At 35.3% G+C, this 14,260-nt stretch overlaps 1 long non-coding RNA gene and 1 pseudogene across 1 annotated transcript in view; both read right to left on the bottom strand.

Annotated features, from left to right (window-relative positions):
* Positions 1–464: 464 nt before the first annotated feature.
* Positions 465–14,260, bottom strand: part of LOC150065705 (uncharacterized) — a 724,813-nt gene continuing 711,017 nt past the window's right edge. Inside the window, exon 7 of the long non-coding RNA XR_016534977.1 lies at positions 465–500. This is a non-coding gene — a long non-coding RNA (uncharacterized LOC150065705). The remainder of the gene's footprint in view (positions 501–14,260) is intronic.
* On the bottom strand, positions 1,015–2,188 carry LOC150065707 (nuclear migration protein nudC pseudogene; annotated as a pseudogene).

The raw sequence follows: 14,260 nt of genomic DNA, 5'->3' as shown, positions 1-14,260 counted from the left end.
CCATGTATACAACTAACTTAATAAAAAGAAAAAGAAAAGGCCCAGGAGTTTGGCCTAGTAGTAGAGTATTTGCCTAGCATGCACTAAGACCCAGGTTCAATTCTTTGGTATCATATACATAGAAAAAAAGCCAGAAGTGGATCTGTGGTTCACGTGTAGAGCTTTAGCCTCGAGAAAGCCCAAGAGCAGTGCTCAGGTCCTGAACTCAAGCCCAGGACAGGGAAAGAAAAAAAAAAAGTAAAACAACAAAAATTGAAACAACAAAATCGATCTATTCAAAGCTTAGAGATAATGCAATCTAAATTTTACCACAATTCTTTCTTTCCATACTTACATAAAACTTTACTTCTCTTTTGCATTCTTTAAAACAATGTAGTGAAGTTATTAGTAAATATTCTTCAGTGATAGTATATTCATATGAATAAATGCAGCACTCACTGGACACTATGCTGAAAATGAACTGTATAACTTGTGGGGGTGAGGAGGTTGGGAAAGAAAATCTGGAGGAAAATGACAGAAGAGTTGATATTGTTTAAAAAAATATGTTCCAATTACCTGGCATATGTAACTATAACCCCTCTGTACACCACTTTTATAATAACAATAACATAAAGGACTGTATTCATTTTTATTTGATTTTTTATTGTATTTTATTATCAGGATAATGTAGAGAGGGGTTACAGTTACATTTGTCAGGTAATGGGTACATTACTTCTTGAATATTGATACCCCTACTCAGGTTTTGTCCCCCTTTCCCTCTCCCCCTCTGCCAAATATCTTGTTTTCCCCCTTTCCTTCCCTACTATATATACCAGGTAACAAAATAAGATACAGTAACCACATGAGATTAAGCATAAGGGGAAGAAAAGAGAAAAGAAATAACTTTGTATAGTACATTAAGAACAACATTTTATTAAAATTTATTAATAAATTTCATTCATTTTAAAAAGGAAATATGTAAACATACTTCAAATATATGGAAATTTATCCAACTTTTTTTGGAGGGGATGAATAGCTTTAATGTGTAACAGAAGACCAACTGGGGAGGACAAGACCCTGGAGGCCTGAGCCCTTCTCCCATGATGCCTTGGGATCCACATGCCCGAGCCAGTCCTGTGCCTGGCCCAGCCCTGAGGCTCCCAAGTCCCAAGAAGGATAGGAAAGGAAGTTGGATGGCTGGGGACTCAGCCCCAAGAGTTCTAAAGCTAGTTGAGTTTGGCCTTGGAGAAATCCATCTCTGGATGCTGATCCATGAATTTCTTGAGAATTTCCTGTTTCTTCTGCTCGTCTGAGATGGGTAGCCCCATGGACTTCTGTCTCTGATCATACATCATTTTTTCCACCATGCTTCGAGTCTCATTGTGCAGGTCTGACAGCTTAGAGTTCTCAGGGTTAATCTTTTTGGTATTGATCTCAGGGTCACTGGACACCAAGCGGCTCCACCATTCCATCTTATTAATCTTCTCCAGATGCACTGTCACGACCTTGCCGTCCTCAATGAGCCACGAGCTCTCCTCCACCTTCAGCTCATTGTACAGCTCACCTTCAATGACCGCTGGCTGCCCCTTGAGCCCCGCCTGGAGGTGACACCGCTGGATATCCACTGTCACGTCCTTTCCCTTCAGCTGGAAGTTGACAGGGCACTGCCACATCCAGCTCCGACAGGGTCTAGGTCCAGCGGTAATTGGGCAAGTCAGCCCCATTGCCTAGGTTGGGCTTCAGTTTTCCTTTGTCCTTCTCATCTTTTTCCTCTTCTTCCTCCTCAGCATCCTGATGAGTCAATGCTGCCATTCTTGAGCTGGGTCTCATGATTCTCTGCATCCTTTTTCTGGTCAGTCTCCAGCTGCAGCCTTTCAGCTTCCTCATCAGTCAGCTCCTTGATCTGTGGCCCAGGGGTCTCTGCCTTGGCTTCCTTGGTCAGCCTGGCTGCAAGCTCAGCCTTCTGCAGCTCAGTCTCCTGCCGAGCTCGCTTCTCCCTCCTGGCCTTCTGTGCCAACTGGTTGTGGTGGTTAAAAGTCTGTGTGATGAGCTTCTCTGCCATTCCCTCTTCTCCAGTGAGAAAGTCTGTTTTTGTGTCGAAGGAAGCTGAAGAAAGTATTTACAGGCTCCTGCACGCCGCCCTCGTGCCGCTGCGCCATGGCCAGCAACATGCCATCGAACCGCGCTCCTCTTCCTGCTCCCTGTCCATCGCTCCAGCTGGGATCCGCGTCCAGATCTCAGCACTCGAGACCCACGCTCTCCGGTTCCTCTGACTTGCGTCCGGCCCAACGGTTCCACGGCCCCTTATCCAACATTTTTTATGTTTATTAATATCATAGTCAACAGCTGATTCACTTTATAATATTAGCTTTATTCTGTCTTTTCCCAACTCTGACTTCATCTTAATAAATTGTACATTAGCACATAAAGAAATATTGCCTCTATCAGACATTGACTACATCTAAGAAGGCCTGTGTTCACTTTTCACGCATTGTCCACATCCCTACTTAATGTAAGTAAAATCAAAGGTTGATTAATACACTTGAGGAGCCAAAAAGCCCCAAATTTCATATTGTAATAAGTAGTTCTCTTTCTGCATACTAAAGTTACCTCAAACTCATGCTAAAAATAAAATAGAAATAGTTAAATTGAGACTCAAATGATTGTAATGCTAAGCTCATCATCACACACAGCAGAGTGTGAACTTTCAATACATTTCATTAAGATCATGATTGAGATAATACCTAGAAATATATTCCTCATGGCTTTGAAAATAATAACTCTTGATTGAAGAACATTTTTCAGTAAAATCTTCACTACTTTGCAACATCATGTGACAGAGTGGAACTATGCAATGTATTTCTTTTTGTTGTGTTTGTCATAGTCATAGAATGATGCCATTGGAATTACACCATATGCTTTATCATGTAAACAATATAAGGGCAAATTCCAAAAATTATTAAATATTTAATATAATTTAGTGACTTTTAACTCCATAATATAGGAAAAGGCATCACTACTGTCTTAGTTCCTATTCATTGTATCCTATGAGGTATTCTCTATTTTACATTTTAAACTAATAATTTTTGTTCATATGCTCCTGCGTAAATGTGAAGTAGAATTTCTTTTCAATTGCATTTTATTGTCAAGGTGATGTAAAGAGGGGTTACTGTTACATTTGTCAGGAAGTGGATACATTACTTCTTGAACATTGAAACCCCTTTTCATGTTTTTCTCCCAGTTTCCCTCCCCTCACCCTTTCCAATCATCTTGTTTTTCCTTGTTTCTTCCCTATTTCAAATAAATAAATAAACATATATACAATATACCAGTTACCAAAGACAGATACAGTAACAACATGAGAAAAATGATAAGGAGAAAGAAAAGAGAGAGAAGAAGAGAAAAGAAATAACTTCACACAGCATGTTAAGAACAACAATCACAAAGATAATGTGTGTTTACTTATTCTTCATATCAGATGTGACATTCATTAATTTCCTAGGAAATATAAGAGCACATTGTAATTTTCTGCACATAAAATGTAAACTCAAAGCATATTTTTAAAAGATACAGCAAATTAATTACAACTTGATTTTAGTTTATCAAAGGGAAAGATTAAATCTATAAAATTCACAAAAGTATTTGAAGTTAATAAAAATATGTGAAAGTCAAAAATGAAAAATATTAGTTATATGGAAAAACACTTATATCCAGAAAATGAAACCAAAACTATTATATAGTGAATCTGTTAAAATATCAAAACTACCAGCATAATAAAAACTATCATAGCTAAAATAAGAGGCATAGCTAGTCTATAAAGTTGCCAGTGAATTACATTTGTCTAAGTGTAAAATATTCAAAATTTGAACATAAAACTCCGTTAGATGCTTATTTCAAGAAATATTTTAAAATAGCAGCATAAAAATGAAACACTGGCTATACAATAAATTGTACAATATATGTGCCACTAACAAAGGAAATTTTGATACAAAATATTTTAAAACACTATTAATTTGTGGAAAATCTCAGACATAAGATATGATTATTATATATCTACTTTCATGTAGTATTATTTCTCAGATAGTAGATTCATTTGAAATGGAAATCAAAAGTCAAGCACTATGGATCATGCCTGGAATCCCAGCTACTGAGGAGGCTGAAATTCAGAGATACTTTTCACAGGTATCTTTTCTCTGTGATATTGGCTACTATATTTAATTAACAATAGAGAGAGACTTAATTATCATGCTGATGATGAGAAATGCTAAATGAGGTTTACATCCTATGCTATGATTTGGAACCAAAAATTCCACCCCTTTTGAGAATACACAGTCTATGCTAGGGTACAAGTACAGAAAACTTTTTTATCTGTCTGTCTGTCTGTCTGTCTGTCTGTCTGTCTGTCTGTCTGTCTATCTATCTATCTGGCACCAAAAATATAAAAGGAAAGGGGCCGGGAGTTTGGCCTAGTGGTAAAGTGCTTAGCAAGCACGAAGACCCAGGTTTGATTCCTTGGTACCATGTATATAGAAACAAAAGCTGGAAGTGGTATTGTGGTTCAAGTGGTAGAGTGCTAACTTTGAGGAAAGCCCAAGGACAGTGTTTAGGCCCTGAGTTCAAGCCCTGGGACTGGCAAAAAATATATTTATAATATATATAATATATAATATATATGGAAAGGAAAGAAGGGAAAGGAGAAACAAAGAACAGAAAATAAATGTCATTTCTTTAAGTAGAAAATAATATTTTATCTATAGTTAAAATGTATAATGAAGAGTTCTTGGAAAAAACTTGTTCAAAAGTAAATAAGCCACAAATACAACTGTTATATAGAATCATAAAATCTATAACATATGCTGTGAATCTCTAGCAAGATTTTATTGTCAACTAGTAATAATCATGAAGAATTCATAGAATTATGTTAATCTGTTTACAGACACCCTATTTTGGTTTTGTTGCTGAAAACAACTTCTCACAAGATCCCATATTCTCAACTGCCAGCACAAATTCACGATGCCTTTCCAACTAGAAGTGTTATCTATAATATTAAGTACCAAGGGAGAAGCCTGTACTCTAATTAAAAGGACATAAAAGGAAGGTTTTACTGTGAGCAAGCTGGACTCATTGCTATTTAAAACTCACTTCTTTATGTAGACTGTCTGGACATAAAATTGTTATATATCATGATTTCATTTTATGATATGTGTAAGCTTGAAAACTCATGCTCAATAGAAATAATGTCTCAAATTAAGATTTGCTTTGCAGAAATTGTCTAAAGAATGACATAGCCAATACAACTCTGAAAATTGAACTTGTAATGTGTGTTTCTCTGTTTTCCTTTTTTCCCTAAAGTCAAACATAAGCTCTTTCTATATGATTTTCCTCATTCACCTAAATATATACATGAATATGAATATATATATATTCAAGTATAAATTTGAAAGCACTGAGAAATTCCTAATTTTGCTCTATGAGTCAACATGTTCTCCTGGACTTCTTTCCTACCTCTGAGGAATTTCTTCCTGTATCAATAATGATCATCCTGGGCTTGCTCACACCAGGAATAAGACTCGACTACACGAATTCCTGTCTTCTTAATGCTTCCCACTTGTTGCCCAGTATCATGCTATCCATTTGGCATAGTCCATTCAAACTAGGACATTCAAAATGTCCTAAGAGACAGTAAAATGAAGAAACAGCCCCCATCACAGTTTATCAGACCTATTTCTGGATCTTCAATGTGATAACTACATGTGCTGCTGTTAGAATGATGTCATTGGAAAGAGTAATTTAATAGACTGATAGGCTCATTTATGTACATTTAAAGCAAGCTTTTCATAGGGTATAATAAAAATATGTCCTTTCCTTTATACTTACACAGCTCACATATGAAGATGGTGATCGTCATGGAGATTTTAGTTTCAAAATATAACCTGTATTTTAAACAAAATCCCTTTGCCAAAACTATAATTCTATAAGCATTATAATTAACTCATTGTATGGATAGATTCTGAGATGCAAGTAATTTATTTACTGAGGTTAAAGTCAGGTAGTAGTTCTATGAGGAGGCTGGAATTTAGACACAATCTGGCACACTCCAGGCCAGTTGGATTACGTCTTTATCACATTCTAGGGTATGTTTTCTTAATAATTGTTTATTAAACAATAAACTATACAAAGGACTGTAAAGAAAACATCATCTCTCCCACTGACAACTTGCATTTACTCCAAAATAGTTTCCATTTTTATTGTGTTAATGCTTTAACTACTACTATTTAAGTCACAATGTCATTTATGTTCACTGAGCTATTTACTTTATATGTTAGCCAAATAAGTTGTTGATTTTTTAAAAAATATGCCCACTTTTTAAAAACAATTTGGCAGAAAACAAATTTAATGAAAATAATACCTTCTCACTGGGTAATCTAATAGTATAATATTACTTTATGATGTAAATATTTAGCTTCTTTGTACATTAATATTCCTCTATCTACAACTGTGAAGGCATACAAAGATTTCAATTAAGCATATTTGATGAATGAAAAACAAATTATTTGGTTATTTTGGCTATTTTTAGTACATCAGAATGGTAAAATAAGCTTCTTATTGGATTCCCTACTCTGCATTCATAAACCATTTTGGCTGCCTAAGCATCAAACTTAACATTATGAATCTATTATTGTACCCAGAAGATAAAACAAAGGAATGGACAATGCACCAGACTTTTTCTTTAGGCTAATGGAATTGTTAAGTATTTTTAAAGGTATTAATAAAATGCTCCTTCACTTCAGCCATGTCCCAAGTATTTTTGCATGTGTTTGGTTGTGATAGTATGCAGGTAACTTTCCTGACAGCCTTAAACTTACACAATCTTGTCATTATTAGCATATAGAAAAGCTACTGATTTTTGTGGGTTAATTTTATATCCCGCTACTTTACCAAAGTGTTTCATTAGCTCCAGTAACTTGGGTTTTTTTAAAATACAGAATCATGTCATTTACAAAAAAGATAGCTTTACATTTTATTTCCTTTATTTAGATCCCTTTTTTGTTTGCCTCTTGCCTTATTGCTTGATCTAGGAATTCCAACATGCTATTGAAGAACAGTGAAGAGAGTTAACATCATTGTCTCATTCCTGATTTTAGAGGAAATAGTTTTAACTTTTCACCATTAAGTATAATGCTGGCTATAGGAGTGTTGTGTGCAGCCTTTATAATATTGAAGAATATTCCATGTATCCCTAGATTTTCCAGGGATTTTACATAAAGAGTTGTAGAATCTTGTCAAATGCTTTTTCTGCATTTGCTGAGATGATCATGTGGTCTTTGTCTGTGCTTTTGTCAATGTGTTGGATTACATTAGTTCCTTTGCTCATATTGAACCAGATTTGTAAACCCTAGAATGAACTCTGTTTGATCATAGGGTATAATTTCTTTTTATAAGTTGTTGAATTCAGTTGGCCAGAATTTTATTTACCAGTTTTAAATTGATGTTCATCAAATAGATGGATCTATAGTTCTCTTACTTTGACGATTCCCCTTGTTTTGTTATCATTATTCTGTCTTAATAGAATGATCTTTCTCTTTCAATTTTATTAAAGATTTTGAGGAGTATTGGAGTGAATGTGAACCAACAAAAATCAGTAGCTTTTCTGTATGCCAAGAATGAGAAGAGTGAGACTTAAATCAGGAAAGAAACTCTATAACAGTCTCAAAAGAAAGTATTAAGTACTTTAGGATTAATTAAGAATTAACTTAATCAATGATGTGAAGGATATCTGTCATGAAAACTTTATCAACCACTCCTAATCATATTCTTCTTTGTCCTCAGTGAATCATTATCTTGAGTGCTCATTTTTATCATATCCCAGTATGTTTTGTTGTGTTTGTTTTCTTTTCCTTTTGTCTTGTTAGTTTGTTTGTATTTGGAAGGGTAAGGGGCCACAGAAAAAGTGTAACAAGGATGAACAAATACAACAGTGGTATTCACTAGACACTATGCTGAAAGTGAATTGTACATCTTGGGAATGGGAAGGAAAAATGGAGAAAGCATGGGAAGTGGAGACATTGTCCATAAAGAATTACACTCATCACCTGATTCATGTTACTGTAAGCCCTCTGTGTGTCTACAATAACAACAACTAAAACCAGAACTTTAAATATTGAAAAGTGTTGGGGACCAACTGTGGGGTCAGTGACCATGACTGTGGAGTCAGTGACCTTGGACCCGCACAATTGAGTACACAAGGAAGTAAGCTCTTATCATGATTTTGGCCTGTGTCAATAGCTTCTCATTTACCTGTCTGGGACTTGATACTGTTTGTACGAATGTAGCCCCTGGCAGTTCCTTAGTTTTAAGAAGTGTATTTGAGGTCAGAACTGGAAATAAACTGGGCTACGAACTTGGGCTACAGGCTTCTTAAGCTGTGGCTCCTGATTTGGGCTGTAGCCCTCCGGAACCCCATCTGTTTGTCTCTCTTCTATTTTTTCCTAGTCCCTGCCCCCTCTTTCAGGAATCCCAATTTGCAACCCTGGTTTGCTGCCGGCGGGCCCCAGCAGAAAAGAGTAACTGAAGCAGTTTTGAACAGTGTAAATATAAACTTTCCATGCCCTTGTACTGGATGGATTAACATTATGAAAATAGAAATACTGCTTGAAGCAATTTACAAATTCAATGTAATGCTTATCAAAATTTCAACAAACATTCTGTAATGATTTAAAGAAAACAATCTAAACATTTATATGGAATAATAAAAGAAACTGAACAGGAAAAAACAGTACTTAGCAGGAAAAACAATGTGTTGCAGAAATGTTGATACCAAACTTCAAACTCTATTTCAAAGCCATAGTAATATAAAAGGATGGGTATTGACACAGAACAGAACTAAATGGAATAGAAGAACCTAAAACCATCTAATATTTGATAAGGAGTCAAAAACACAGGATGGAAGACAGCCTCTTCATCAAATGGTGCTGGCAGAATTGGCTATTCACATACAGAAAACTGAAGCTACACACTTACATATCACCTTGTACCAGAATCAATTTTACTGTAAATGGATCAAGGATCTCAGTGTAAGGCCAGATACCATGAAAATATGGGCATGGATTGAATCTTGCTGGCTAAAGATCTAGAATCACAACAAATCAAAGAAAGACTAGATAAGTGGGAATGCATCAAACTGAGAGTTCCTGCTTGGCAAAGGACCTAACTGACAAGATAAATAGAAATTCCACAGTATGGGAGATGGATTGTACTAGCTATGCATCAGGCAAGGGCCTCATATCTAAAATATAATTAGTGCTCAAAAAATTAAACCCTGGAAAAAGAAACACTCCAAGAAATAACCCAATCAATAAATGGGGCAAAAGTCTTAAAGACTTTTCACAAGAAGGAAGAATGGCTAGTTGATACACAAAGAAATATTTGGCATCCCTGGTTATAAAAGAAATATAAGTCAAAACCATATTGAGATTTTACCTAATTAGGAGCTAGGAGTGAGGCCTAGTAGGAGAGTGCTTGTCTAGCATACACCCTGGGTTCAATTCCTTGGTATCACATACACAGAAAAAGCTAGAAGTGGTGTTGTGGCTCAAGTAGTAGAGAGCTAATCTTGGGAAAACTCAAGGACAGTGCCCAGACCCTGAGTTCAAGCTTCAGGACTTGCCAAGAAACAAAACAAAACAAAAATCTCAAGAAAAAAACTGATAATAATAGATGCTGGTAGGGATGTGGTCAAAGGAAACATTACTATACTCTTGGTGGGAATGTAAACTTGGTCAACCACTCTAGAAAGCAGTAGGGAGGTTCCTCAAAAGACTAAACATGGAGGCTCCATATGAACCAGCAATTCCACTCCTGGGGACTTTATCCATAAATCACAAACCAGACCATATTACAGCTATCAACACAATCATATTCACTGCAGCATTGTTTACCATAGCTAAGGTATAGAATCAACCCAGGAACCTCTCAGTGGATGAATGTATCAAGCATATGTATAAATACACATTGGAATGCTATGCTTCCATCAGAAAGAATATTGTAATATTCATACATAAATGAAAAGACTTGAAAAAATTACATTAAGCAAAGTAACCCAGACCCAAAAAATCATAGACTACATGCTTTCTTCCATTTGTTGTAGTGAGAAAGTGTCTATAAATCTACAGATGGGATACAAAGTGAAACTAAAAGAGGGCATTAGGAGAGGATCACAAACATTCAAAGATATGAGGAAATTAGAAAATGAAAAAGCTGAAAATTCATTCAACTGAATCTTCTGCTGATTACTGTTATATAAATTTACTCTAGTTTGCTTTAACACCTCTATATTATTTTCAAGACTTATTTGAGATATATTAAGCATAAATCTCCATAGCTATATTATAGAGACATACAAAATAAGGACACATGCTGTGTTTTATTACTCATGATATTGCACACTCCAAAACAACTGAGAAGAAAATGCAAATAATGAAAAAAGTTTCCAAGTTTTAACTTTTACATTATTTGAAATATGGTGCATACCTTACATTAAGTTTTTTAGTTATGGAAACAAACAAAAGGTACAGAAAGAGTACAGAAGAGGATAACATATTCTCAAAGGAATTTGAAATCTTCTGGCACCTATAAGAGGTCTACTAGAAATAACATATAATTAAATAAGGTATTTCCTGTTCTACCATGGTAATGGTCTGGGAGGAATCTGGTAGTGCTCTGGAAGCTATAATTTTGGACCACTTCTCCATATATTTTATGTGTGCCTTCTCCTCCTCTTCATCCATCTACCTCTTATCCCAGAATCCATCTCACCCCTTTCAAGTACCTGCTTCCTGATGTTTCTTGATTACTCGGCTCAATAAGGATGATGTCATTAACGTGACTGATCAGTATGTTATCTTACAGAGAGAAACGGTGACCAGAATTCCTTATAAGATAAACTGTGGATTTAAAAATGTGGAGTTTATATTATATTAGTAGAATTAATGGACAAAACAGCTGGTAGTAAACTTCTTTGAGTATTATGAATATAGATTATAAAAGCATTTGCCACATCAGTGGCTTTATACCAAATACAAGAGTATGTGCTAATTTCCTCAAGCAATTAAACTATGTCTAATCACCATTTGATTAAACACAGGATGAATCATTAGAACTCTTTTAAATTCATTTGTCTTCTACACAGACCACATAGGATATTTGAATATGAAGGTGCTATAAATACATTCATGTACCTTTCATGTCTTCAACAGTGCTATTCATCTATGCAATCTCTTCAGAAATTAATTGCTTGTGATTTATTATTTCCCTCTAAAAAGGCAGTTCTAAGCCTATCACTTGCCCTTTGTTACCATCTCCATCTTTATCCTCAAGACAGGGAACCATCAGCAGGATTCTACAAGTATAATGAAGTTCAGTTATGTATTTTGAAATTGTGGAAGAACCACAGATAAGTGAGGGACTCATTCAATATCCTTTATATGACAATCATAATATTTTACTCTGAATGGAGGGCTAAAGTAATATTTTGAATCACATAGGAGCCCATGCCAGTAGTCCCCAAAAGAACTAATTATCTCCTTCCCCCAAAATACAGTTACCTAGGGAATGGCTCTTTTCCTTTCTATAGAAGATGCTAAATACTAACAATGTAAGTCTTTCATAGTGTGTTAGGGGCTTTCTAGCTTCTACTTCATAGGATCCATTTTGATCCTATAAGCTGGTCTGTGCTGCCAAATGACTGACTGTGATACTGCTTTATAATCTAATTTAGACTTCAGTTCACTTAAGCTGGAACTTTTCTGTCTATATTGACAAAACAAAATTTTATTAGGTGTTCTATTTTATTTGTATTGATGTTATAATTGTTGCCATAGGTTTACATAAGTCAGACTATTTTGCTCACTACTTTGACTCTGCTGTCCATTACAGTAACTACAGTGAACTTCATTCTGGTAGTACTGCTGTCTTTTGGCTTCTGTAATATAAAAAAATATTTTCTGAGTAGTGGATCTTATTTTTCATCCTAGTTTTGGTCATTTAGTGTCTTCTATTTATATCTTGGCAAACAATAGACAACTGATGTACACAAAACACAAGTAGCATATTCGTATTTGACAACAAACTAGAGTTGCATACATTTCATATTTTAATACTAATATTTAATATTAAATATTTAGGTTCCTGTATCTACTCTATTATTATACTGTAAATGTGAGTTAAGTCCTTATAACATTTTTGGTCTGTTTTAGGTTAGCTTTCAAATTTTTAGAATTACATATTACTAATATTCTGCTCACAGATAATCACAGTTATTTCTCAAAGTGAAAAACATAATAACATGCTCTGTTAATATAAAAACAATGTGATGTACATTTTCTATTTTAATATTGCATAATACTTGTTTATGTTTCATGATGTTTTGTTTGTAGCTATTCCTAATAAATATTTGCCAAATGTTTTACTGTTACCTGTCACTGACATTTTTTTAATTAACAAAATTAATGGGGACAAACAGGCACAAGTACAGTGACTATGAGTTTAGTTTCCAAAATTATTTGGAATTCATTTCAATCTTGGACTTTCAGCTATCTATTTTTATGCATTAATATTACACAGATATATACTTACAATAATATATATATATACATATGTTCAGTGCAAAATGTATGTTTTTTTCCTCAGCTCCAAAAGAGCCCTGCAGTGCTTTTCACTTTCTTTCTTATTGTATCTTTGTTTTATTGTAATAAACAGAAGGGTTACATTATATTCACCAGATAGAAGGTGCATTACTTCACAAACATTGATACCCTTTCTCATGACATGGTCCCCATTTCCCTCTCCCCCTACCACCGCTCATCATGATTTCCCCGCTTCCCTATCCAATTTCAAATAACCAATTAAGGACATATAAAAAATATCAGATGACAAGGTGAAATATTGTAACAATATGAGATAAGCAAGGGATAGCAAAAGAGATGAGAGATAACATAGTACATTAAGGAAAACAATCACTTATTATATGGCTTTTGTTTCTTTATCGTGGAGGTCCTTATATTTAGTGTCATATTATATGGCCTTATGTCTCTAGATTTTGTTCTATTGTAAATCTCTGCTAGGAGAGCCCAAGTTTCCTACTGATTATGACAAATGAGGGAGACTACTGGACCTATGTTCCTTTGATTCTGGCTTACTTCACTTAATATAATTTTTTCTAAGTCTTTCCATTTCCTTACAAATGCGGCGATGTCAATCTTTCTGACAGTATACAAATACCACATCTTGTTGATCCACTCATCAACTGAGAGACATTTGTGTTGGTTCCATATCTTTGCTATGGTAAATAGTGCTGCAATGAACATCGTTGTGCTAGTGGATTTAGTATGTCCTTGTTTCTAGATGATTGGGTAAATGCCAAGTAGTGGAATTGCTGGATTATAGGGGAGTTCTGTGAGGAACTGCCATACTGTTTTCCATAGTGGTTGAACGAGTTTGCACTCCCACCAACAGTGTAGTAGTGATCTCTCCTGGCCACATCCCCTCCAACATCTGTTGTTATTAGTTTTCTTGATCCTGGCCATTCTAACTCGAGTGAGGTGGAACCTTGGAGTTGTTTTGATTTGCATTTCTTTTATGGTTAGAGATGTCAAGCATTTCTTCATGTGTCTATAGGCCATTTTCATTTCTTCTTCAGAGAAGACTCTAAGTCTTTGGCCCATCTTTTAATGGGATGGTTCTTTGGAGATTAGTTTTGGAGTGATTCAACTTTTTGAGCTGTTGTTATATTTTAGATATGAGGCCTTTGTCTGTTGTATGGTTAGTGAAGATCTTCTCCCATTTTGTAGGCTTCCTAATTAATTTACTAGCTATGTCCTTTGCCATACAGAAGCTCTGCACGTATCTAGCCTTTCTCTGATTTGTTGTGATTCTTGGTCCTTATTAAGAAAGTATCGACCTGTGCCAAGGAAGCATAGTGTATCTCCTATTCCTTCTTGTAAAGTTTTCAGTGTGTCGGCTTTTACCTCGAGGTCTTTGATCCATTTGGAGTTAATTCTAGTGCAGGGTGCTTAACCAGTTCTGCAGCACCATTTGTTGAAGAAGCTGTCTTTCTTCCATTCTATCTTTTTTGGCTCCCTTATCAAAGATTAGGTGGCCATAGGTCTGTGGTTTAATATCTGGGTCCTCAGTTCTATTCCATTGGTCTTCAGGCCTGGTCTTGTGCCAGTACCAAGCTTAAATGATAAACTATAAATTTCTTACTATACCTTTGCCTCTGTCT

Source organism: Megascapheus bottae, chromosome 3 (genome assembly GCF_031878675.1).
Source record: "Megascapheus bottae isolate mThoBot1 chromosome 3, mThoBot2.hap1, whole genome shotgun sequence".
NCBI lineage: Eukaryota > Metazoa > Chordata > Mammalia > Rodentia > Geomyidae > Megascapheus > Megascapheus bottae.
This window is presented reverse-complemented; position numbering and strand designations above follow the sequence as displayed.